The sequence below is a fragment of the Acomys minous genome, assembly GCF_964271855.1.
Source record: "Acomys minous genome assembly, chromosome: 14".
Taxonomy (NCBI): Eukaryota; Metazoa; Chordata; class Mammalia; order Rodentia; family Muridae; genus Acomys; species Acomys minous.
The window spans coordinates 14,715,545-14,739,455 of record NC_140496.1 but is presented as its reverse complement, the minus strand read 5'-3'; the positions used below and the strand labels follow the sequence as shown (position 1 = coordinate 14,739,455).

At 44.5% G+C, this 23,911-nt stretch overlaps 1 long non-coding RNA gene across 1 annotated transcript in view; it reads left to right on the top strand.

The window, feature by feature from the left end:
• The first annotated feature begins 398 nt into the window (after nt 1–398).
• Nucleotides 399–23,911, top strand: part of LOC311583583 — a 39,061-nt gene continuing 15,548 nt past the window's right edge. Inside the window, exon 1 of the long non-coding RNA XR_014774591.1 lies at nt 399–2,198. This is a non-coding gene — a long non-coding RNA (uncharacterized lncRNA). The remainder of the gene's footprint in view (nt 2,199–23,911) is intronic.

Here is a 23,911-nt window from a genome sequence, read left to right as displayed (position 1 = left end):
AGAGGCAGCTCTAGCCAGCTGGAAATCCAGTGCTTGGGGTGGGGGGGTGGGGTGGGGGGGTGGGGGTGGGGTGCAAATCTCCAGTTAAAGGAAAGTACAAGTTGGATAGAGGACTCTGTAGATGACATAAAAGCAGGGTACAGGAGGGTTAGGCCTATTGTTTCCAATTGTTATTTATCCTTACAACTGAGAACAAGTTGCTTCTTTCTAGCACCCCTCCTGCTTTCTATGCATAAGGAGACAGAGAAGTGTATGTGCTCACCATTTTTAGGTACCAAGTTCTAGGCCTGACCAAGGTTGTTTGAAGCCCAGCTGACCTCACTGACATTTCCCCATTCTAATCACTGAAATGGTGATTAGAAGCGCTCTTCACTGCACTGATCCAAACCCGAGGACGCTCACAGCTGGTGCCCGTAGTAACACAACACCGAATGATTGACACGGAGTCATGTGACTAAACTCCCTGCTCTTCTGTGTGTTCTTTGAATTACCCATCCCAAAGCCTCCTGAGAAAGCAGAAGGGGTAAAAGCCAGGACCATGATCTTTACACCAGTACAACTATCAAATTCTCCATTTCTGTTCTCCACCTGCCTCCAAACCTCCCAGCAGTCCTTGTAACCTCTTTGGAACTCGGTAGGCCTTACCCCACAGTAAAGAAATATTTTTAAAGACATCACATAAACATCTGTGACCAGTCCCCATGCCTAGGAAGGGATGGAATTAATATTCAATCTACAGAGAAACTGCCCCCCCCAACCAAACAAACTGTAGTATGTATGTTCATAGAAAGTATGAACAAAGTACCAGCCATCCAAAGCATATTTGTGTTTATGGGTATGTTCTACAAACCACTAATTTTCATATTGGGCTGCGTGCCGAAGTCAACAGCAGCCCCATGAGAATAGGGATGGCCAGCATTACCTTCAAAAGGTACGAATCTGCCCCTTTGGGATGCTAATCCAGCTATGACTGGATTTACTTAAATTTTTTTTTTCCAGTAAATGATGTGTCCTTGGCCTTGCAGAGCACTTACCCAGAAGTAAGGAGCTGTGCTGATTGAGGTCAAGTTCCAGGAAAAATGATATCTGGGCTGCCTGCATTAGCAGCACCTGGGAACTGGCTAGGAACTCAGGAAGCTGGCTCCCATCCCAGACCCACTGAGAGGAATGCTCCAGGTGGGCACAGCGATCTGAGTTTCACGAGCCCACCTCGTCGCTCTAATGTCCACATCTGAGAACTGAACAGTTGCAGAAAAGAGCTTCTGGCTTTTCCTGTTCATGTGGATTTTCGTAGTAAGAGTTCCAAAAGGCCACCTTTAGAGCCAGACGTTCCTGATCAGAGTCAGGGGCCCTCTTATTCAAAAGGGCAACTCAAGTGACCAGGTATGGCGGCACATGGAAGCTGAGGCAGGAGGATTGAAAGGCTGAGTCCTTGCTGAGCTGTCCATAGCAGCACCTTTCCTGTGGGAGGAACAACAGATTAGATGTTAGGCCATGGGCCAGTAAAGAACTGTTCTGAAACCCACTCCATAAGCATCTGCAGCCATGTTAGATAAGACAAGCTCCTCTACCAGAGGTAACTGGAGGCAGCCGCTGGACAAGTGAGTAGCAGACGTCTGCAATGATTGGGATGTTGAGGTGAAGGTCGGCTGGGTAAAAGTGAGTGTGTGTTGATCCCCAGATCATTCTGATTTGTAATCCTGATTGTGAACTTGTCAGATTTTAATATTGTCATGGAAGCAAGGCTCCGGACAGATCTGTGGAGGATTATCTAGGTTAATTAAGGTAGGAAGCTCACCCTAAGTGTTGGTGGGTTTCTGGATGGTATAAATAGAACACAGCTGGGTACAGGGCATGAGGAGGCAGTAGGCTGTTCTGGGCATGCTCTGCTTTGTAACATGTAGCCCATAGTTGGGAGAGGGGGACTCCAGTCTTCGTCTGGCAACCAGCTTTTATGTTCATCCTGATACCGCCTGTTACAGTACCAACGAATCCTCTTCCAATTTAAAAGAAAAAGAAGAGTTAGAAGAGGAAGAAGAAGAAGAAGAAGAACAAGAAGAAGAAGAAGAAGAAGAAGAAGAAGAAGAAGAAGAAGAAGAAGAAGAAGAAGAAGAAGAAGAAGAAGAAGAAGAAGAATACTCAATTCCCGAGAGATTGTACCTTTTATCCGAAGGCAGTGACAGAACAGAGAAGCCCAGGTAGGCCTACTTGGGTACAAAAGCTATGCACTCTGTATTATCCCATGGGAAGTCTGCTGCAGAAGGATGACCTTTGCCCCGTTTTAATTGTTTCTAAACCCTTGTGCCCTTGAATGGTTGCTCTGGAGCAGAGTGAAATTGAGAAACAGTTATCAGAATCGGCTAGAGCTTTTATACTGTAAAACTGTCGAGGAGATGGAGCACGGCTAGGAAACCCCCCAGCACCCATTGCAGTTCTCACAGTGGCTGCATGACTCTTTGGCTTTGTGATATGACTGACTTTCACAATACCAAGGGCTCTTTTTCAGAAGGCCCCACGATGACTGGCCTCCTGGCAGCCTTCCTGCTTGGCTGTGTTAGAGTGGATTCCTGGAAGCCACGTCTTTCAAGAGGTCACACAGGTCTCCTGTCTTTTTGCCGCAGTGCTCTTGCTTCACGTTGCAAGGACAAGTACCTAAAATTTAAGTGAAATTCACATTCTATTTAAGTGATCACCCGCTGCTACCTGCCGAGTGTGCGTCTCACACCTACTTTGTTGTCATCTTCTTCTTAGCGCCACCATCTTCCCTGACGGTCATGGTCGCTTGCCTGGCTACTCTTAAGAATCTAATTTCTCACTCTGTCTCCGGTCTCATCAAATGACTACTGTGGTCAGAAGTAACTAACTTATACTACTTTATTACATTGGTGGTTTCCTGTAGTCTACAGTTTTAAGCTCCAAATCCTTATTCTAGACATCCAGGCCCTCCCTGCTATTCTTACGCAAGCGTGGCTTTCTAGAACAGACTCTCACCACTACCTCTCATTGGTCTGGCTCCCTGTCTGCCCACCTCCAAATCTCCCAAGGCAGAATTTATTTTCTATTCATGCTTACTTTGGATAAGGTACTCTGGATATCTTACAATTTTTTATTGTTGTTGTTGTTGTTTGTTTTCTTTGAGACAAGGGCTTGCTACGTAGCCCCAGCTGGCTTGGCATGTGTTATGTAGCCCAATCTGGCTTTAAAATTACAGCAACCCCACCTTACTTCTGCCTCTGGAGTGCTGAGATTTCACGTGTATGCTTTCATACCTGGCCTCTTAGAATTTCTAAATTGACACATATGATGGAGAGTCACGTGGCATTTGGATACCTGTATGCATTGGATGCCACTGAAATCTTGATAAGCATAACTGTGAACCCCAGTCATTTCTTCACAGGGGAAAAAAAAAAAAACAACCAAACCCTTTCAGTTGAGAAAATGCACCTACCAGGTTGGCGGGTGCTCAAGCCTATGGAGCGATTTCTTGATTAGGATTGGTGGTGCCACACCTGGGCAGGTGGCTTTGAGTTGTGTAAGAAAGCAAGCTGAACAAGCAACAATGAGCAAGCCAGGAAGCCAATAAGCAGCATTCCCTGCATGGCTTCTGTTTCAGTTCCTGCCTTCCGGTTCCTGCCTTGACTACTTGCTCTGACTTCTTTTGGTGAAGGAGTGTGCCCTGAGAGTTGCAAGATGAGATAAACTCTTTCCTGCCCAAGTTGCTTTGGGGCATGGTGTTTTATCCTACCAACAGTAACCCTAACTGACATTACATTTTACTCTAAAATACATGGGCATTTGCCTTTTCTTTCCCCCATTTAAAAATTTAAAGTATAAGTATAATTATATGATTTTTCCCCTTCCTTCTCCTATCTCAATCCCCTGCAATATCTGTCTACCCTACTCTCTCCCAAATTCATGACCTCTTCTTTAATTATCGTAGCACATATATGAATACATATGTATGTTTTAATGTGTAGATAACATGTAGTACAAATTAGTTTTTGGTAAAATTGCCCTCTTACCCTGTCTACAGTGACAATACCATCCGTGCCACTGATCCCTCAGAACCTCGTATTCCTCAAAGAACTGTTTCAAAGATCAGGAAACTGACTATGAGTGGAGGTTAGCTCAGTAGGCGGGTGGCACTGTTGTGTGACTGTCCCTTGGAGATAAGACAGACATCTCCTCACCCAGGATAAGACACTGATAGTACACCAAAGATTCCACCCAAGTCCAGCCCAGTAAACTAGTTCATTTGCTGGGGTCACTTAGAACAGCAGGGGTGACTTAAGGCAGCAGCATCCCTCATTGAAAAGCCTTCCCTAGCATGGAGCAGCACAGCTTGCAGAGATCCCTCAAGTGGAGTCTCCCTCACCCCCTGCAGCTATTACTGCTTTCAGAACTTTGGGGAGGGACTTTGTGACTCATGTTCTAAGCACCCTCCAATGAGGTGTATTCAACTCCGAGGAAAGAGCCCCAGGAAGGTGCATTGAGGCCATTAGAAGCTCTCCTGGTGGCCATTTTCCTTGACCTTTAAGCTTTCACACCTTTCAGGCTGGTTTGGAGCTCTGGGTCCCATAGGCTTCTAGTCTGCAACATCAACCACCATAGAGAACTGCTAAGTGATACTGTGCCCAGGAGATGGCAGCATCTACCCAATAGACACACCAGTTCCTGCTAAATACCTCCAGATGCTTAGAGACCAGCAGAGGGCACCAGCACCAAGGCTGCGCACGGTGTGGCCTGGAAGAGCTGGCTTAGAGGTTCCTTGTAGGAACATCCTTGTGTTTGTGGCTTTCTACACCAGTGTGACTGTTGCACATGTGCATGCTACAAAGTTGCAGAGACAGACAGAGACAGAGACACTGACAGAGACAGAGGCAGACAGATCACAGAAAGATAGACAGAGATGGAGAGGAACAGAGAAGGAGAAAAGCAGAGGTAGGGGAGAGACAGGGAAGAGAGATAGACTGAGACCCCATATTTTTACTTTTTTTTTTTTTTTTTGCATTGCATCAGTCCTACAGAGAAAGCTTTCTGTATTAAATAATTGTTTCTGTCTAACATTTATTTTTCACTGGGTGCCTACGTCTGTGCTTGGGCATGTGAGTAAGTACAGGTGCCTGTGGAGGACAGAGGAGAACATTAGCCACCTGAAACTGGGAGCCAAACTTGGGTTCCCCGCAGGAACGGTACACACCCTTTACCAACTGAGACGCCTCCCTGGTCCTCAAATCCTGTTAAAATGGCAGAGTTTATTAGAAGCCATGAGTACTGAGAGGAAAAAGTCTCTCACAGGAAGGAGAGTTGTCTCTCACAGGAACCAAGAAACAAGCAGGAACCAAATCCCGTGCTTCTCTGTACCTGCCACTGTGGCCCCTGATAGCGTCTCAAATGAGGTTGTGTCAATCCCCGTGAACGTAGATATATACATTGACAGCATAAGCAATGTAGCTTTATTTCCTTACACAGTGATAAGTTGTGCCTTGATATCATCTCTTAGGCACTTTATTTGTTTTCAAAATAAAACTGTATACAGAATAGAAAAAAGTATTTGGTTCCAGAGCTGGGAGTCTTGTATGTCTGCATAGCAGGTGTGAGGGCCTGGGTTGGATCCGCAGCATCAACAAATTTAATTTCCAATTTGTGTGGTACCCAAGCCCATATGTGTTCCATAACTCCAGCTTCCCTTTCAACATGAGAGAATATTCGCTTATCTGAAAGACATACAGTGTCACTTGTAATTTGTTTTCATTTACTAAATAGAATGCCACTGAGTCAAAAACCTTTCCCACATGCTGAACAAAAGTGTTTATGCTAAAGGCAATTCTAGTCCAATGAAATGTGGAATTCTGGCTTGATGAAACTCTCAGGAGCCTTGCACAGTACAGTTTTAAAAAATATATATATAAAAGGCCCAATTATATACATTTTAAAACAAAGCTAAATAAAATGCCGATGCTTGTTGTTTCCAGTGTTAGCACAGCCGCAGGTTGAAGTGAGATGAGTCTCATGCAGCCTGTTGCTGGCAACAAGGCCCGTGTAAATCCGCAAAGTGAGGCTGCCTAGGAAATTGGTGTGCGTTCTGAGTAACGTTGAGAAAGGCATCGGGTTCTAAGCTGCACATGTGTCCGTTGGTTTCTACCCTGTCGTGGTCAGACCACTGTTGGCGCTAAGCTTCAGTTGCAGCTCTTTGGAAATCTGGTTTGGCAAGTGGGAAAGTGTCAGAAGAGCGACAGGCTGGTTGGCTGAGACTCTGCCTCTGAGCAGACGGAGCGTAAGACTGGAGCTGTTCCCTACAGTGTAGGCTGGGGAGAGGTGATGGGGAGAGCCTTGCGCCTGTAGTCTAACACGCAGGGGAGGGTTTGATCAGATACTGACCTACAGACAGAAAGTAGACACAGAGGCAGAGCAGAGCCCTTATTTCAGGATTCTCAACCTGTGGGTCACAACCCCTTTGGGGGATTGCATATCAGGATTTACATTAGGATTCATAACAGTAGCAGGATTACAGCTATGAACTAGCAACAAAAATAGTTTCATGTCGTTTATTATATGTGTGTGATATTATAAATGTTTACGTAAAAAATAATTTCATGGTTAGGGGGTCACCACAACGTGAGGAACCGTGTTAAGGGGGTCAAAGCATTAGGAAGGTTGGGGACCTTACATTTGTAGCAGGAACCCATCATCACTATTGGCGCCCTGATGAGAGAGAGAGGGCTGATGGGCAGCTTTGGTATACTGATGATGTTGTAACAGGGACTCTTCCCCATGTGGCCATTGCTTAGCTTGATGCTGGGAAAACAGCAATGGTCCAGATAGGTACTGGCCTCGCTTTATCAAGACCTCAGTCTGGTGAGGGAAACTGATAATAGAGCCTCAGGGGGGGAGACTCGTGGCAAATTACATAGGAAAGAGGATGAGTGAGATGGCTCAGAAGGTAAGAGAACTTGCGGCTAAGCCTGATTCCCTGATGTGGATCCCTAAGATCCACACCATGGGAAGGGAGAACAGACACTTGCAAACTGTCCTCTGGCTGTCACATGGTCACTGTAGTTTACTGCACAGACAGACAGACAGACAGACACATAACACAAAGACAGAGAAAGACAGACACAGAGAAAATACATAAATAAATGTAACGATAATAATTTCTAAAAACTCAGAGCAAGGAACAAAACCCAGAGGCGGCCATGAGAAAGTACTTTCACAGGGGTGAGGAGTGGGTGGGTGGCTGAGGGAGGGAGCAGAAACAATTCCCAGAGGAGCGATGTCCAATTTGAGACCTGAATAGTGTTAAGAAGGGAAAATTCCTCAGACCAATTAAATTTAGGCGAGTTTATTTGAGCAAAGCAAAACAAAGTAATTCACGAAGCACGCAGCTCCTGGAACTAAGAGAAAGCTCTGCGAATTCCCACTGAAGCATGGTCCGACGGTGTTTATCTAAAGCGGGAGCTAGGCATGGAGACCCGGAACTGGGACTAGTTTAATTAGGTAGGTGGCTTCAGAGCAGCCTGCAATTAGCCAGGGCTTAGCTACTGTCATTAAAGTGTACATTGGTTTGGTCTGGTGAGGACATCATAGGAGCCTTATCCACTCCAATGGCTGCTTGCAATTTTAACCGTAGTCAGTAGGAATTAGTAGGATACGGGGCATAGGAGGAAGAGGACTTTTCTCGTGGGAAGCATCTGCCTTCTCAAGAGCAAAAGTACCTGTGAAGGGCTGTATATTTGTAAACTTTCCAGCTCATCCAGGAAAACTGTCTGTCGCTACCTAACAAGAGATAGTGTTGCCACAGGGAGCCGTGATGAGGTTAGCCCAAGACTCCCAGCCTGGAGCCGGCTCAGCCAGGTGTTTCTCTTGATCTGCCTGGTATCACTTGTGGAGTGGCCATCACGTATGCAGGTGGTCCAGGTGGCCTCAAGTTTCTGGGAGCTGGTGCTGGAATCCTTTGGTACCGTGTTTATTTGCTACCTGGGTTCTCAGCCTTAAAATGGCATAGACAGGACTTGTTTACACTGTGTTCTCACTCCAGCATTTTCAAGGGGGCACAGAAGGGTGTTTGAAGACGTTTGAGGAGCCTGGTTGTAGAGTGAACAGTCCATCTGTTCGATTAAACAGTTTCCGTCATTCAAGGAAAGTCTGATCCTTGCCCAGGTCTGAGCAGTGGTGAAATACACTCCAACTTTCAATGATTAGTGCTGTAAAATCTTGTGGCCATCTCATTAAAACCAGCCTCCTCCCCCTCCTTTTCTTTTCCTTCTGGAAAAAACAAGCAAACACTCCTCACCTGCCCCCTCCCCCACATTATAGTCAATTCCAAGTGGCTGCAAGAAGTGAATTTTTTTTGTTTGTTTGTTTGGGGGAGGGTGTTGGAGACACGGTTTCTGAGTGTGTGTAGCCTTGCCTGTCCTGGACTCAGTTTGTAGACCAGGCTGGCCTCGAACTCACAGAGATCTGCCTGCCTCTGCCTCCTGAGTGCTGGGATTAAAGGCGTGCACCACTACCGCCCAGCAACAAGTGAAGTTTTTAGGGACTAAGAGGATTGGGAGAATGAAGGAGAGGATCTGTGAGGAAGAGGAAGTGAGAAAACATGGCTGGTCTACTCAGGGAAGTTCTCAAAAATGTAGTGTCAGAGAATCCGGGAAGAAGTTGTGGGAGAAGGCATGGCAGGGAAGAACACTCTTACACCTATACCACTCTGTCCCACAATGCACTTGGATCATAAGGGGCCTTCCAGGATGAATGTGACTCCAGCATGAACATGTTTCCAGCAAGGGTTTAGACAGTGAGGGTTGACTGTACTTGGGAAGCATCACTGCAGAGGTCCTCCAGGGAGGAAACCCAGACTTTCTTCATACCCATGAATTTGCTCACCACATGATTATGGTACTCGCTGGGCTTCTGGTCCCATCATCGCTGAATCCTGGTCCCTGCAGCGCTTCCTTCGAAGTAAAGGAGAGAGACCCTGCTTGCAAACGGATCATCCGCAAAGACTGTGTTTGGCTTCATTGTGAACAATGAACTGAGCGAGTCCCAGGGTCACTAGACGGACTTGAGCATGTCAAGGCAGAAGCCATCAAAGCCTCTCCTGCCAGCGCTGTCTGTCAGTCAGGCTCCCAGAGAATTTTTTTTCTCTTCTATTTCTCGTCAACCATTAGGCAAACCATATTTTACTACTGAAAAGCCAAGAGAGAAAATAAAAACTTGCCAGGAGTGGTGGCGCACACCTGTAATCCCAGCACTCAGGGAGGCAGAGGCAGGCGATCTCTGTGAGTTCAAGGCCAGCCTGGTCTACAAAGGGAGTCCAGGACAGCCAAGGCTACATACACAGAGAAACCCTGGCTCAAAAATCAAAAGACAAAAACAAAATCAAAACAAAAACCTTAACATATCAACTAGCCTTTTGGGAAAGCCAAGGATGGAGGCCATTCAGCAGGCCCCAGGACGTTTAGAAGCAGTCAGTTGATCTAAGCCATTGGGATGGGACAGCAAATGCTCATTCACGGGTTTGGTTGCTCTGTGGTCAGGAATAAAACAGGGTTTGAAAAGGAAAAGGAAAGTACAGACTCCCTCAAGCAGACTCTTGTGTCTGTCTGTCTTTTTCTTTTTCTTTTTCTTTTTTCTTTTTTCCTTCAGGTAAGCTGGCAACCCCCTCGCCTCTATGCTCAGTCTCTTTTGAAAATCAAGTAGAGGCACATCCCCTAGACAAGGATAGGTGTGACAAGTGCCCCCTGCTTTCCTAAGTACACCCCTTTGTTTCGCGCTCCCCTCCCCCACCCCGAAACTAAGGACTCAGCAGCAGAACATAGCTCAGGAATTCAGCAGCTCTTCAGAGTTATTAGTTGGGGTTTCTGTCATTCACTCAGCCTTAATGCTGGCACAAGGCGCTCTTTTGTTTTGCTCTGAGGAGAAGGGCAGGGTTTCCGAGGTGGTAGGGAGTAAGGACTTGTTGAGTCAAAGCCTTTCCGCTAGCTTAGCCTGGACTCGGCAGAACGACATGCCCCTCAGCCTCCGGTTGCCTGTGTTTTGGTAAGATATGAAGGGATCCCCTCTGGGACAGACAGGCCTGGGGCTAATTATACCGCAGGCTGAATTCATCTCTGAATCTTTCACTAACAAAGACAAATTACCTCATACCTTTTACAAGGCCCTAAAAAAAAAAAAAATTAGGTGAGTGAGTCGGTTGTCCAGCCAGCACATGAAGCCAGACAGCAGATGGCACTCCCCCAAGACGACTCGTTCCTCGAAGCAGGTTTGCATAGGGCCGAGATGAAACAGGCAACCCTTATCACCACCTGGCTTATGAGATCTTTCACAGACCGCAGTCGTCTTTGATCCTCACTGCAGTCAGTTTTGAGAGCAGTGTTATTACCTGCGTTTGTGAACAAGGAGACAATGGCCTGGGCAGATTCCCATAGAAGAGCCAAAATAGTTTGGGTTTAAGGGGACAGACAGGTCTTAGTTCCAGATCTGAGACTACCCACTCCTTTGCAGTGTGAGATAGATTTCTTCTTGGGTGTTGAATGTGACATTCTGTCTCTTCAACCTATAGGGATGGACAGCCCTCGCCTCAGAGGCTCTGACAGCAGAGGAGCGCTCACTCACACTTAAGTGCATAGATGCATCATACCACTTCGGATGGGCTATTTTATCTGTTGGGGTGATCAAACTCTTATGTCCTTGAGTGAAAGAACTAGGCTAGTCTTCCTGGGCCATATTTTCTTACCTGTAAACCATCAACAATCAGGACAGCTACCCCAACTGATAATGCCATTGACATAGCTGACAATGGTTGAAGCCAGCAGTAAGCACAGAAATGATGTTTGTGATGATGATGATGATGTTGCTGATGCTAATACCCAGACTCTCATAACACGTGCAGCTAAAGTCCAGTCCCATGTTCCCGACTGTTTACTTGGAAGAGTTTTTCTATTGTAAGACAGGAATAGAGAATTAAAGTCAAGGATGGTAAGCAATTTGAAATCCCAAGAGATGGGGTTTCTGTGATGTCAGGAAAAAGACAATGGAAGTGTGGGAGGGCTGAGCTAATGCCTTCCGAATGGCAGGGATGGGCTCTCTTAGGCTTTGATGGGAAGTCTCCCGGCAAGGCTGGCATTACTAATGTGTGCACAGCGTGGCTGTGGGACTGAGCTATGGAGCTCCCAGATCCCTGGGTGCAGATGGAAGTCTTATCTTCAGCTCCCATTTGAGAGATACGACTCTGCTGTGGTGACAAGGAAACTGCAAAGTGCTGTTATTCTTTCTTTTGTCATTGTAGCTTCTTTTTGGAGAAGCTCTTGGGTTAGTTGTCTTCCTCAGTAGTAGGGGGGAAAACCTCCCACATCGTTTTATTACTCCATTTACCCATTTTTTTTTTCTTTTTAGGGTTTGTTTGTTTTATTCTTGTGGTGGTAGTTTTATTTTGGAGACAGGGTTTTGCTATGTATTCTTGAATGGGCTGACACTTTTTTTTTTAAATAACCCAGGCTGGCCATAAAAATGACAATCTTCCTGCCTCAGTCTCCTGATGGACTGGATTAATTTTTTTCTTCAAAGATTTATTTTGTGTGTGTGTGTGTGTGTGTGTGTGTGTGTGTGTGTGTGTAAATGCAGATATGTGTGTAGGTGTCCACAGAGGCCAGGAGGAAGCATCAGATACCTTGAAGTAGTACACACATTTGTGAGCTTCCAGATGTGAGTTTTGTTTTGTTTTTTTTTCTTTCTTGATAGGGTTTCTCTGTGTAGTCTTGGCTGTCCTGGACTCACTTTGTAGACCAGGCTAGCCTCGAACTCACAGAGATCTGTCTGCCTCTGCCTCATGAGTGTTGGCATTAAAGGCGTGCGCCACCACCTGCCTGGCTCCATATGTGAATCTTAACATCTAAACTCTGGTCCTCTGATAGACCAGTGAGCTTTCTTCGCTGTCGAGCCGCCTCTGCAGCTTTTTCAGTGTTCTTTATCCGCCACTTGACCAAGGAGCTACTCTATTAAGAAGCCATTTTTAGTAATCTGTAAACAAAAGAGTGTCTCCTTGGCCTTTAGACTCGGCCTCAGAAGATAATGTAGGTAAAATAATAAGCTGTATTTAGTACCAGCCTCGATGCTGATTGGCAAGTCCTCTAGAGACACAGCATTAGGGCTCTGGTCCTGTGGTTATTGACTGAATGTTTGAGTCCTAGTCCCATAGCTGAGGAGTTCTGTGACTCAGGAGAGGTCATGTCTCTGACCATTTTTTTTATATGATTTTGGAAATGATCAGTATTTAAAGGTTTTGATCTAAGAATCATTAGTCTATGACATTATCCATTGAATGAGAAAGGGCCCAGTCTGGGAAGCTCTGTCTTTCCTTGCCTCCTGGAAAACCCCAATGTATGTTATGATTATGGCAGTCTCGCCCCTGATATGCCCTGCCTCGAGGGTCTTTTGTGTTCGGGTTACAACACACTTTTCTGTTCGGCCCGTCAGCTCTTTCCTTTTGTAGCGGCAACTCACCTTCCCATACCTTATTCCTCAGAACAAGCTAATCTCCGGAGGGCCTTTTCAACACTGCTGTTTTTCTTTCTGCCCCATTACCTGCAGCTAGTGTTTCCTTAGTCAACTCCAGCATCACGTGTGAGAACAGAAGCAGCTGTGGACCGCAGCTGCCTCCCTAACACCGATAAGAACAACCAACAGATCGACAGTTACCCAGAGCCACTCGGGGAGGAAGCTCATGGATCAGTGTGCACGCAGGGATGAGGTTAGTGTGAAGTCTAAAGCTCTCAGCGTTCTTACTAGGCCAGTGCTGTTCCCACCCCAATTCCCTGGGCAGCCTATTCTTTAGACTCCTATCCCCTTTTTCTCACCCAAATGGAAATAAAAACTTGGAACCAGAAGCTTTTCATTGCCTCCGAGAAGCCGAGCCAAATAAGAGCAATGGCCTGGAAACCAGAAAGTCTGCGCTCAGAATTCTGCCTGTGCTGTGAACTTGACCTTGATTTGCTGAGAGTCACCTGTCCAATCAAACCTTGCGTGTTCATTTCTTCATCTGGAAAGTAAAGGAGTTGAGCCACATGGCCTTCTGTGTTCTCACCCAGCATGGCATATGGTTTCATTCTGGATAAATGGCATGAAAACCCTACTTTGACTCCACAGCAGCCCCACAGTTTGTCACCAAGTCCCCCGTAGTAGCTGTCCGGTCCTTTATGGTTTTCATTAAAGACTTCAACCCAACAGACACTAGCAGGAGATGAGAACAGCTCGTGCCCCTCTGGCTCTATAAATGGGGCTGGACCTCACCCTATGAATGCCATTGCCCACAGTGATGTCACCCTCACTGGTTTTTTTTTTTTTTTAAATACTCTCTTCAACTATTGGGGACAGCCTGTGCCCACTAGATCAGTGGTTTGGACTATAAGGGGTTTGGCTGTTTTCTTTGTTTCTTCTTTTTATTTTTATAATAAAAGAAATGTCATTGACACAAACCCTAATTCAAGTTATGTGAAGGATTTTATTTAAATCCACAAAGTCAATGAGAACCAGACCCGGGCCTGCAAAGAAGGCCAGACACAATGGCTCAGATCAGGGGACCAGGATCAGCTTCAATTCTGAGGTTAAAGACTGTTCTTTCTTTTGTGGCTCTGTCAGGCCCTTAACATCACTTAAGCCTAATTGATTCGGGGGAATTGAAGGCTGTGGATGTGTACATTGGCTGCTGTTTCTCTGAAAGTGTGCTCACATTCCTTAAACTACTGAGGCCAGCGAATCTCTCAGGAAAGGCCTTAGGCACTGCTTTTTGAGGCATTGCCTGCACCCTCTCCCGGCTCCCAAAGCACATGTTCTGACTAAGACCTGATGACCCTATCTGCGCCATCTCAGACCCTCCAGGGTTAAACTCCACCACCTTCAGGTGGAAGAGACTGAAAAGTGGGGGTGTATCTCAAAGACTTTACTATTTTATGACTTTGGTCCAGACTTCCCAGCACACTGGGCCTTGCTAAGTGTTCTTTTCTGTAAAATGGGACAAAGCTCCCCCACTGTCACCCCCTCTCAGGTGTGCTCTGCCGAGACATGGCTCTCTATTCTTCAGTTCGCAGGGTAATGCGGAGGGATGATTTTGACTTTATTTGGTTTCATCATGTTCTTTGATGACTTTGGCCTCTTCCCTCACCTTCTCACAGATAGGGTCTGGCTAGGCCAGGATAACTTTGAACTTGTGGTCCTCCCACCTCAGATTTCTGAGCTCTGAGGGTGTAGACACGCTCTACTATACCTGTCGACTTTCTCCTTTGCCTTGGTGACTTGCTGTGGTCATCCTCTCAGACTCAGCCAGGCATGGTCTCTTCAGGTAGTGTCTCTGGACATACCAGGTTAGATTCTATCTTCAAAGATCTCGGTTTACATTTTCCCATAAACAAATAGCCAATGTTCCTACCCTCAAGATGCTCAGAGGTACAGTTATGATTATATGTCCCTAGCTTGCAGTGTCATTATTGGAATTAGAATGAAAATAGAGATGCATGAAAATAGATCTGATTTCAATATACTAGTAGTTTAAAATAAAATTAAAAAAAAAAAAAAGAGGAAAGGAAGGCTTCTGCCAGTGAGTCATAGGAAGAAATGCACACACACAGAGATAAAGAGGTGTGTGTGGGGCATCTCTAATTTTAGCCAGTTTTAGATATTTTTATTTTAGATATTATTATTATTATATTTTTAGATATTTTATTTCATTTAACCTCTCCAGAGTGGGATGGTGTATATGGTGACACTGTTTGTTTGAAAGAGGGGAGGAGCTGTAACTTTAGGTGTATAAGTAACCCGCAGTGTCAGTTGGGCACCTTTGGGAGGCAGGCACTGAGGTGGGGTTGGTTGTGTGAATCGGTCACTGGGGGAATGCCTCGGAAGAATAGGAAGGAGCTGAGCAAAATTCCTGCAGGAAATCCTCCGGGCTGCAGTGTGGGTCAGCAGAGGGCAGGGTAAGCCAACGGCTACGATTCAGATCCGATAAGGATAAGGTATTGGCTGACTGGTCAGGAGCATTGGGGACAAGAATGGATGCATTACAGATGCCCCACGCTGGGTTGAAACTGTCCCTCTCCAGTGTCCCTGTGGTGTTCAAAAGCTGAAGTACTGAAAACGTCGAATCAAAACATTCTCAGAAAAAAAAAAAAAAAGAAAAAAAGAAAAAAAATTCTCAGGTGCCTGGACTCCTTGCCAAATCTGAGTTGAGTTGTTTCCATAGAAGCATCACTTGAAAGCGGGTCACTGTGACCATTTCTGGGCCTCCAGGAGCCTGGTACACATTTTAAGATAAAGTTTTAAAGATGAAAAGTGTGGCTAAAATCAGAATGATAGTGATACAAATAGGACCTAAATCTTCCTGTCGTATGCGACAAGATGCAAGGTGACTTTCTGGTTCACAATCTTGCATCCATTACTCTGTTTCTTCTCTCTCAGAACTGTCTTGGCAGGAACCACAGGGATCGTATAATACACAAAATAATTAAAAGTTATTAAAACCCCCAAACGATTGAGCCTACTGATTAAGCAGCCGTACAGACATCCAAGTCACTTAACAGGCTGTAATGGTTGCCAAGTGTTGTAACCTTGGGCTGAAAAGACGAGGGATTTATACAAACAGGATTGCTTCTCAGGCTTCCTCTACCGCCGGGGCTTGGTCTGTGCCAGGGCCTGATTAAGTATGACTTCATTCTAGACATCCTGGGACCTCAGCCTTTCAGCCACATCCACTTGAGTGCCATCCAGTGGATGGCATGGGATCCGGTACAGTGTGCAGTCTGGGCGCAGGGGCGGGGTATTCATAAAACCGCAAGGAGATACAAAACTGCAAGACCTCTTCTCTTTGTCTGTCTGTCTTTGCGTGTGTGTGTGTGCATGTGTATGTGTGTGTGTGTGTGTGTGTGTGCAAGCATGGGCATGCGTGCATGTGTGTAAATAATCCAAACCTAATTTAGTGTTGTTCCTAAGTTTTTGAATTTAGGCATGACCACTTGGCCTATCAGGGGCCTTGTGCTGTGGTTTTTTTTTTTTTTTTGGAGAGGCTTTCTTGGTGCCTAGGTTGGCCTCGAACTAACTACAAAGGTGAAGATGATCCTTGTGCCTCCCTGGGGGTACAAGCCTGCACCATCGCACTGGTGGGCCTGTGTGATACTGGAGATCATCCGCAAGGCTCTGTACGTGCTAGGCAAGCACTCCACTAGCTAAGCTGCATTGCTGGACCTCAGTAAGTTCTTTTTAAAAGTTGCAAATAAAAGCTCGAGCTGGGGGGGATGCTGAGGCCAAGGCAGCTGTTCCTCCAGCCTTGCTCGTGCTCAACTGTATGAGTCTTGACCTGGACATGATGATTTTCACCACGTGACTTCTCAGTTCCCAAGAGTTAATCGGGATGCTGGGCTTGGAGACCTGAATGATGTACCACCGATGGACTAGAGATAAGGTGGTACTTATCTCGGGAGAATAGGTGACAGGTGACAGAATCCTGTCTGCTCATTAGTACACGTGGAGGCCATAACTTCCAGTCTCAGAGGTTGCTGGCTCCTTAGCTCTCCAGACCGTCAGCGTGACAAATGGATGGTGGGCTCACCTGGAGGAATGCTCCTCATTCACAGAGGTGCTCAAGCCCTCCATCACATGAGCTGTGGATGGCAGGCCCTGAAAAGAGAAGGGAGGGTGTTCTTTGATGACCCAAAAGTCAGCTCTGAATACGGGTGGGCCATGGGAAGTAACTCCCTACCATGTGAACCTGTGACTCACTTGCTAGTGCCTTCCATTGCTTTTGAATCTGCATGAATACATTCTGACTCAAACTTGTAATTACATCACTTTTTTTTTTTCTTTTTGGTCAAAAGCTTCAGTAATCTCCTTTGGTCATTCTCCGTGACCTATCCTGAGTGCTAAACCTTTCTAATCTGATCTTCGCATTTCCCCACTCTTCTCAGCTCATCGTCTTATCCAATGGCGTGATACGCATGTGGGCACCACCTAAATTCTCTATCGCTGTGAAGCAAATAAACTCACGAAGTTAGCTTCCCGATGAGGCATCTTTTGTCTTGTAGTGATCCAGGTGTGACTGGTTGCGGGGATCTAGCCTGGGACTTGCAATTACCTGAGCCTATGGGTGGTTTGAGAAATATGCTCTAAGGTCACTCTCTTACACAGTCCAGTTGCTATCGGGACACCTTAGTGAGCTACTTGAGTACACCAGGGTGAGTAATTAGCTTGGCACATGGAAATGACGGTGGAGGGGATTGGTTTGCTTGTGCTTGGCACCATTCTCTGCCTAGGCCCTGGGATGTGTAAGAAGGAAGAAAGTTAACAAGAGAACAAGCAACGAGGAGCCTCCTGATTCTCTGTGGATGTGGTGCGAATAGCTGCTTGAGTGACTTCCTTGACTTCTCTCCTCAGTGATGGGCGGCCTGTCTCCTGAGACTATAAGTCAAATAAACCTCCTCTTTGAAACAGAAATCAAACCAGGACAGTGCCCTGAGCTACCCTGAGAAACCACACCCCGTCAACTGGGTAATATTTTATAAGTGGCTCAGGCTAGCCACTCTGGGTCCAGTGGGGGGGAAATGCATAAAGGTGTGGGTATCAGCAGGCAGAGATGACAACAGGGCTGTTTGGGGACCATTTGCCATGCCCTTAACTTTCAACATGTGATCTGCGTGACGTTCTGTTGGCCTTGATTAACCTTGTCTTTCCTCTACCTACCCATTTATGTTTCCAGAACCATCTTAGACTGTGTCTTCGTTAGGGTTTCTCTCGCTGTGCTAAAACACCATGGCCAAGGAAACTTTGGGAGGAAAGGGTTTATTTCATCTTACGATACCAAGTAGCAATAAATGGCCTGAGGTGAATCAGAGTCAGAACTCAAGCAGGACAGGAACGCGAAAAAGGGAACCAAAGCTTTAGAAACCACGGATGGAAGAGTTCTGCTTATCGGCTTGCTTCCTATGTCTTTCTCAGCCTGCTTTCTTATATGACCCAGGGCTCCCTGCCCAGGGGTGGCGCTACCCACAGAGAGCTAGGCCTTCCTACAGCCATCATTAATCAAGAAAATTCCCCCAATGACTTGCCTACAGGCCAGTCTTATGAGGATATTGTCTAGGTTGATGTTCCTCTTCCCAGACGACTCTAAGTTTATGGCAGGTTGACAGCACCAAGCAGCACAGATGCCATCAGCTTTCCTTCCCTATCCTTCCAGAGCAGTTTGCACATGCTATTATGTAATATTAGAGTCTACACCTCATTATAAAACAGCTGTTTCTATCAAGAGACGTGGGAGAGCAAGGGCCGCATCACTTTCAGTGCTTCTAAGACTAAGCTAAACATTGGCACATGCAGCAGGTACCCATGGGACGCATCGGTGAAGTAGCTTTATCTCCTTCATCTCATCATTGTTAACTCTCTTTCAGGGACCAAAATTAATGCTGAGAGCAAATCATTCCCTTGGAAAAAGAGAGGCTGGGACGACTACCAAACGCTTTTTTTTTTTATTTTAAATGTTTTCATTTAAAGACCCTATCTATCTATCTATCTATCTATCTATCTATCTATCTATCTATCAAACAGCTTCTTGGGGCCTGGAGAGATGGATGGCTCAGCAATTAAGAGCACTGGCTGCTCTTCTAGTACCTGGGTTCAGTTCCTAGCACACTCGTGGTAGCTCACAGCCATCTGTAACTAGTTCCAGGGAATCCAGTGCCCTCTTCTGGACTCCGCAGGTGTCACATATACACGTACTGCATAGACACACTTGCAGGCTGAACACTTACACACATGAAATAAAAACAAATTAGTCTTAAGAAAGAATGTCTTCCCAGTGGAAAATTGAGATAAAATGAACACTAGCAACCATTAAAGAAAAATATAAGCCATGGAGATCATATTGCCCAAACTTGCCCTTTGACAGAGGAGAAGCACAGAACCTTTATTTTAAACATACTGTTTCGTGGCACAAATTACAAGAGTGTTAATTAACTTTTTTTTTAAGGGAAAATGCAGCAGCTTGAGTAGAAAGTCCTCTTATCTTTTTTTTTTTTTTTTTTTTTGTCATTTTCATACTTTGTAATCTCATTGTCTTAAACTTCCATGGAGAGCATAAGCATCTGTGCTGGCTAGTTTTATGCTAACTTGACACAGGCTAAAGTCATTTGAGAGGGAGCCTCAATCAAGAAGATAACCTTCATAAGATAAGGCTGTAGGCAAACCTGTAGGGTATTTTCTTAATTAGTGATTGATGGGGGAGGGGCCAGACCATTGTGGGTGGTGCCATCCCCGGGTTGGTGGTCTTGGGTTGTGTAAGAAAGCAGGCTGAACAGCCATGTTGAGCACACCAGTAAACAACACTCCTTCGTGATCTCTGCATCAGCTCCTGCCTTCAGGTTCCTGCCCTGTTCCTGTTCCAGTTCCTGTCCTGACTTCCATCACAGATGGAGTACAATATGGAAGTGTAAGTCACACAAACCCTTTCTTTCCTCCCCAGCTTGCTTTTTGTTCACGGTGTTTCATCATAGCTATAGTAACCCTCAGACATCCAGCTAGTAAAGGTAACAAGGGAAGCAGGGTAACAGTTTTAAAGTGACTTCATTAAAGAGCACTTAGCATCTGGTATCTCCCAGGCATAGGTACATAAAAGTTCTTTTAAAATTAATGGGGAAATTTGAAGACTTCTCTGGCCTCTGTTTTACATGCAGGATCCTGCCTGCCAGAGACAGCTGTGTGTTCTCTGGAAAAATCCAAGTCAGTGTAATGGTGAAGTCTTTGTTAAACACTTTGGGGTCAAATTCAACAATGGACTGGCTTCCTTTGAAAAAAGCTGGTGTGGGCTGGTGAGGTGGCTCAGCTGGTAAAGGCATTTGGTGCTAAGCCTGATAGCCTGAGTTCAATCCCCAGGACCCATATGATGAAAGAAAAGTTACCTTCTGCTTTCTACACATGTGCAGTGGCCCATGCATGCCCTCAGATGATGCCTCTTATAGTAACGCAAATAAAAGTTTTAAAAAATTAAAAAGGAGAAGTGAAGGGAATTAGAAAGGACACAGAAAGCTCTGATGTTTGTAAGTTCAAATTTCCCCCGTTTAAATCACGGTTTATTTAAGGACCCTCTTTTTATTTCTCTGTGACCTCTGCCATCCCAAATTGGCCCAAGTAGGTCGCATCATCAACATATACAGCAAGGGTAATGTGGATTTTCAGATGTTACTGGAAGAGGTGGCGAGGAAGACAAGACTGTGTATGAAGACAAGTATATTGGAAAGTGTTTTGTTGTTGTTTGGTTGGTTTTTTGTTTGTTGTGTCCAACTTGCCACTAAGATAGGCAGGGCCTTTGATGTTAGCATAGTGCTTGTGGCATATGCCTGGTGGTTTGAGTTTGTCACAAGAAGTTCCCTTAAGACCACTTCCCCCCATTCTTCGCTGTGTCCCATGTCACCCTGGTGACTAATACTCTGTGCAGATGTTTGTAATCTTTGCTTGTTAAATCTACCCAAGGCTGATAAATAAAGGGCTTCAGCCCCTTACACAATAGGCTGAAGTCATTCTTAGTTTTTTTTTTTTCATTGAGAATGGAAATAATCATAAAATAAAATAGGCCTTGGACTCATCTGCAGTCTTATAATAGGGACCAAACTCATAGGTTTCAGTCCTGCGGAATTTCAGAATCTTGTGGACCATGCGGCTCTAGCCAAAATTGATGGACTCAGCGTTTCTGTGAGGTTGAGACACGGGCACAGATTTATGTCCTTCTATGTGCACTCAGGGCTGAGAGTCACAAAATCTAATGATATCCAGGGCTCTAAGAGGATGAGAATAAATCAAATGTGTGCAGAAAATTAGTGCAAAGCCCAAATCTAGAGTTCCCTGGCTTCCACTAAAGCCCTCTTTTCTGATGCACTCTGAGCATGTACCAGGTAATTGATATTCATGTTATATCTATTTAATTAGCTCAGGGAGTACAGATAATAAATCTTTACATGTCTTTACAGAAATAGTGACCTTTGGAAATTCCAGATTCTCAGTCACCATAATGCTGGCCTGTGCTATAAGATTTTAAAAACTGGGCAGAACTGATAACTGGTGAGAGGCAGTGGAACCCACAGACAGCTTATTCAGTGGAAGTTGTATGAAACTGGGCCCTAGCATCCATTTTGTTTTTGCCTTAGGCTAGCCAAACACATTAGCATTGGATGACATTCAGATGCTGTTCACCATCCAAAGGCACCCCCGCATCTAGAAGAGTCTAGAGTATCTAGAAGATTCTCAGGTCATATGGGACACCCCTGAAGTAGGATCTGGGGAGAAAGCTCAGGGATTAAGAGCTGTGCTGCACCAACATCAGGGAGCTCCCGACTGCCTGTATCTCCAGCTCTAGCGGATCTGAGCCCTTCCCTTGGCCTCTTTGGGATACTGGGCATGCGCATGCCCCCCCATCCAAACACACATGCACACGCACAGTTAAAGATAAACTAAGAACAGAAGACGAGAGCCTTGTTGCTAAGTACTCCTCCCAACTCCCTCTCTCTACTGATACTCTGTTCAAAGGATGTCAAAAGCTGGTGTACATTATACTTTCTAAAATAGCCTTATAAAATATCTTCTTGGACTACAGTTTATGTATCATAGTTTGTTCACTTAAACTTTTCAATTCAATAACTTTGAGATATCCAAAGACACTGGAAAATATACATTTTTATGAATCTATTGATATTCTGGATACTGTTGGTGGAGTGAATATATGTGAATATATATATATATCAATTAAAAATTGATATATATGTATATATATATATATTCTGTGACTGGATTCTTTAATTTTGAATGTTTTCAAAAGTCATAATATTTTATGATGTGTCAATACTTTATTCCTTTTATTTTCACTTTTGTTATAAATTGAACAATTATAAATTGCATGTACTTAATGGATAGAAAATCATGCTATTATGTTTAGCAGTTTTCTAGGGACACACACACATGACATGTCAACAAACAGGCATAATTAGTTCTTTATTTCCTACTTGTATTCTTTTAATTTATTCCTTTGGCTTAATTACTCTTGCTTGGACAGTTTGTGTTGTATTGAACAGAAGAGATGAGAGTAGGCCCCTAGTATTTTGAACCTAAGAGCCTTCAACTATTTAATGGATGTACTGTATCTTACTGTAGCTTTTTCAATGGTGAGATATATTTCTTTTTCTTTCTTTCTTTTTTTGTTTTTTTGTTTTTTTTTTAAGACAGGGTTTCTCTGTGTAGCCTTTGCTGTTCTGGACTCACTTTGTAGACCAGGCTGGCCTCGAACTCACAGCAATCTGCCTGCCTCTGCCTCCCGAGTGCTGGGATTAAAGGCGTGTGCCACCAAGCCTGGCTGAGATATATTTCTTGTATATCTAATTTGTTGCTTTCTTTTTTAGCACCATAGTGAGCTGTTGAATCTTGTAACATGCTTTTTCTGCATTCTTGGAGAGATGATATGTATTTTTTTTTTTGTCCTTTTATTCTTTGAGTGTGGTTGCTATACTTACTGATTTATGGTTATTGAACCATCCTTAAACTCCAAGAATAAACCATTGTAAATAAGCCCTTTAACATACTGTTTAATTTAATGTGGTAGTAATTTTTTGGTGTGTTTTTTGGGATTTTTTGTGTCTAGGTTTGTCAGGGATCTTGGCCTATAATTTTGTTTTCTTGCAACATCCTTGTATGGTTTTGCTATCAAGATAATGCCAGGCTTGTAAAATAAGATCAGAAGCATTCTCTCATACTTTTTTTCTTCTTTGGCAAAGAGTTTGAGAAGGACCAGTTGAGGTTTTTTGTTTTTGTTTTGTTTTGTTTTGAATATTTGGCAGGACGCACCCATGAAAATGTTGAGTCCTTGGATTTTCTTTGAGAGAGTTTTAAAAATCGATTTAACATACTTAGCAATAGTCTATTCAGATTTTCTGTGTCTCCATAGTACAGTCTTGGCAGATTGTATGTGTGCAGGAATGTATCCACTGTTTAAAGGTTGACTGAGGCCAATTAACATAAAACTGTCATAGTCATTTCTGTTTTCTTGTATTTCCTCTTTTGCTTGGTGTTTGTAAAATAAGGTCTCCCTGAGTAGCCTAGGTTGGTCGTAAACTCTTTGTGTAGCTTAGGGTAGCCTGCCTACTGTAAAGTGTTTCCTTTTTTAAAAAATTACATGTATGTCTTCATTGCTTTATTTTCCTTGTAAATGGTACTGGGTTAAAGTTTCATACAAATAAATGTCATATATTGAGCGTGTTTCCTGGGGTACTTTCAAATAGATAGGTAAATTATCTTGAGTGCATTTCCTTCCCTCAGCCATCATCCTTGGTTTTCCTATCCCCTCTCACTGCCCTCCCAAACTCCACTTATTCTTCTAAAATAATCCCATTGCTTCTTTCATGTAATAGACACATACATAGCTCTGTGTATCTACATAAAATTAGGAAGCACATGTGAAAGAAAACATGTGGTGCTTGTCTTTCTGAGACTGACTCAGTTTGCTTAATGTGGTTATCTCCAGTTGAATCCATGTCCTGCACACGGCATAACTTCCTACTTCTTTACTGCTGAAAGACATCCCATCATTTATTTATCGTGTGTAACACACTTTCTCTATCCCATGCCTCCTTTGGTGGACACCTGGGCTGGGTCCATAACTTGGCTATGGTGACTAGTGTTGTAATAAGTGTCTATGTGCAGGTGTCAACTTGGAAGCTTTTGGGTAAGCAAGGAGTGGTAGAGCTGGGACATAGGGTAGAGCCACTTTCAGTTTTTCAGAGGAATCATACTGAGTTCCATAGTGTCTCCTTTACATTTCCACCAGCATTGTACGGGTACGAATATGAATTTCCTGCTGTCCACACACATGGCAGAATTTATTACTTTTATCTATTTATTT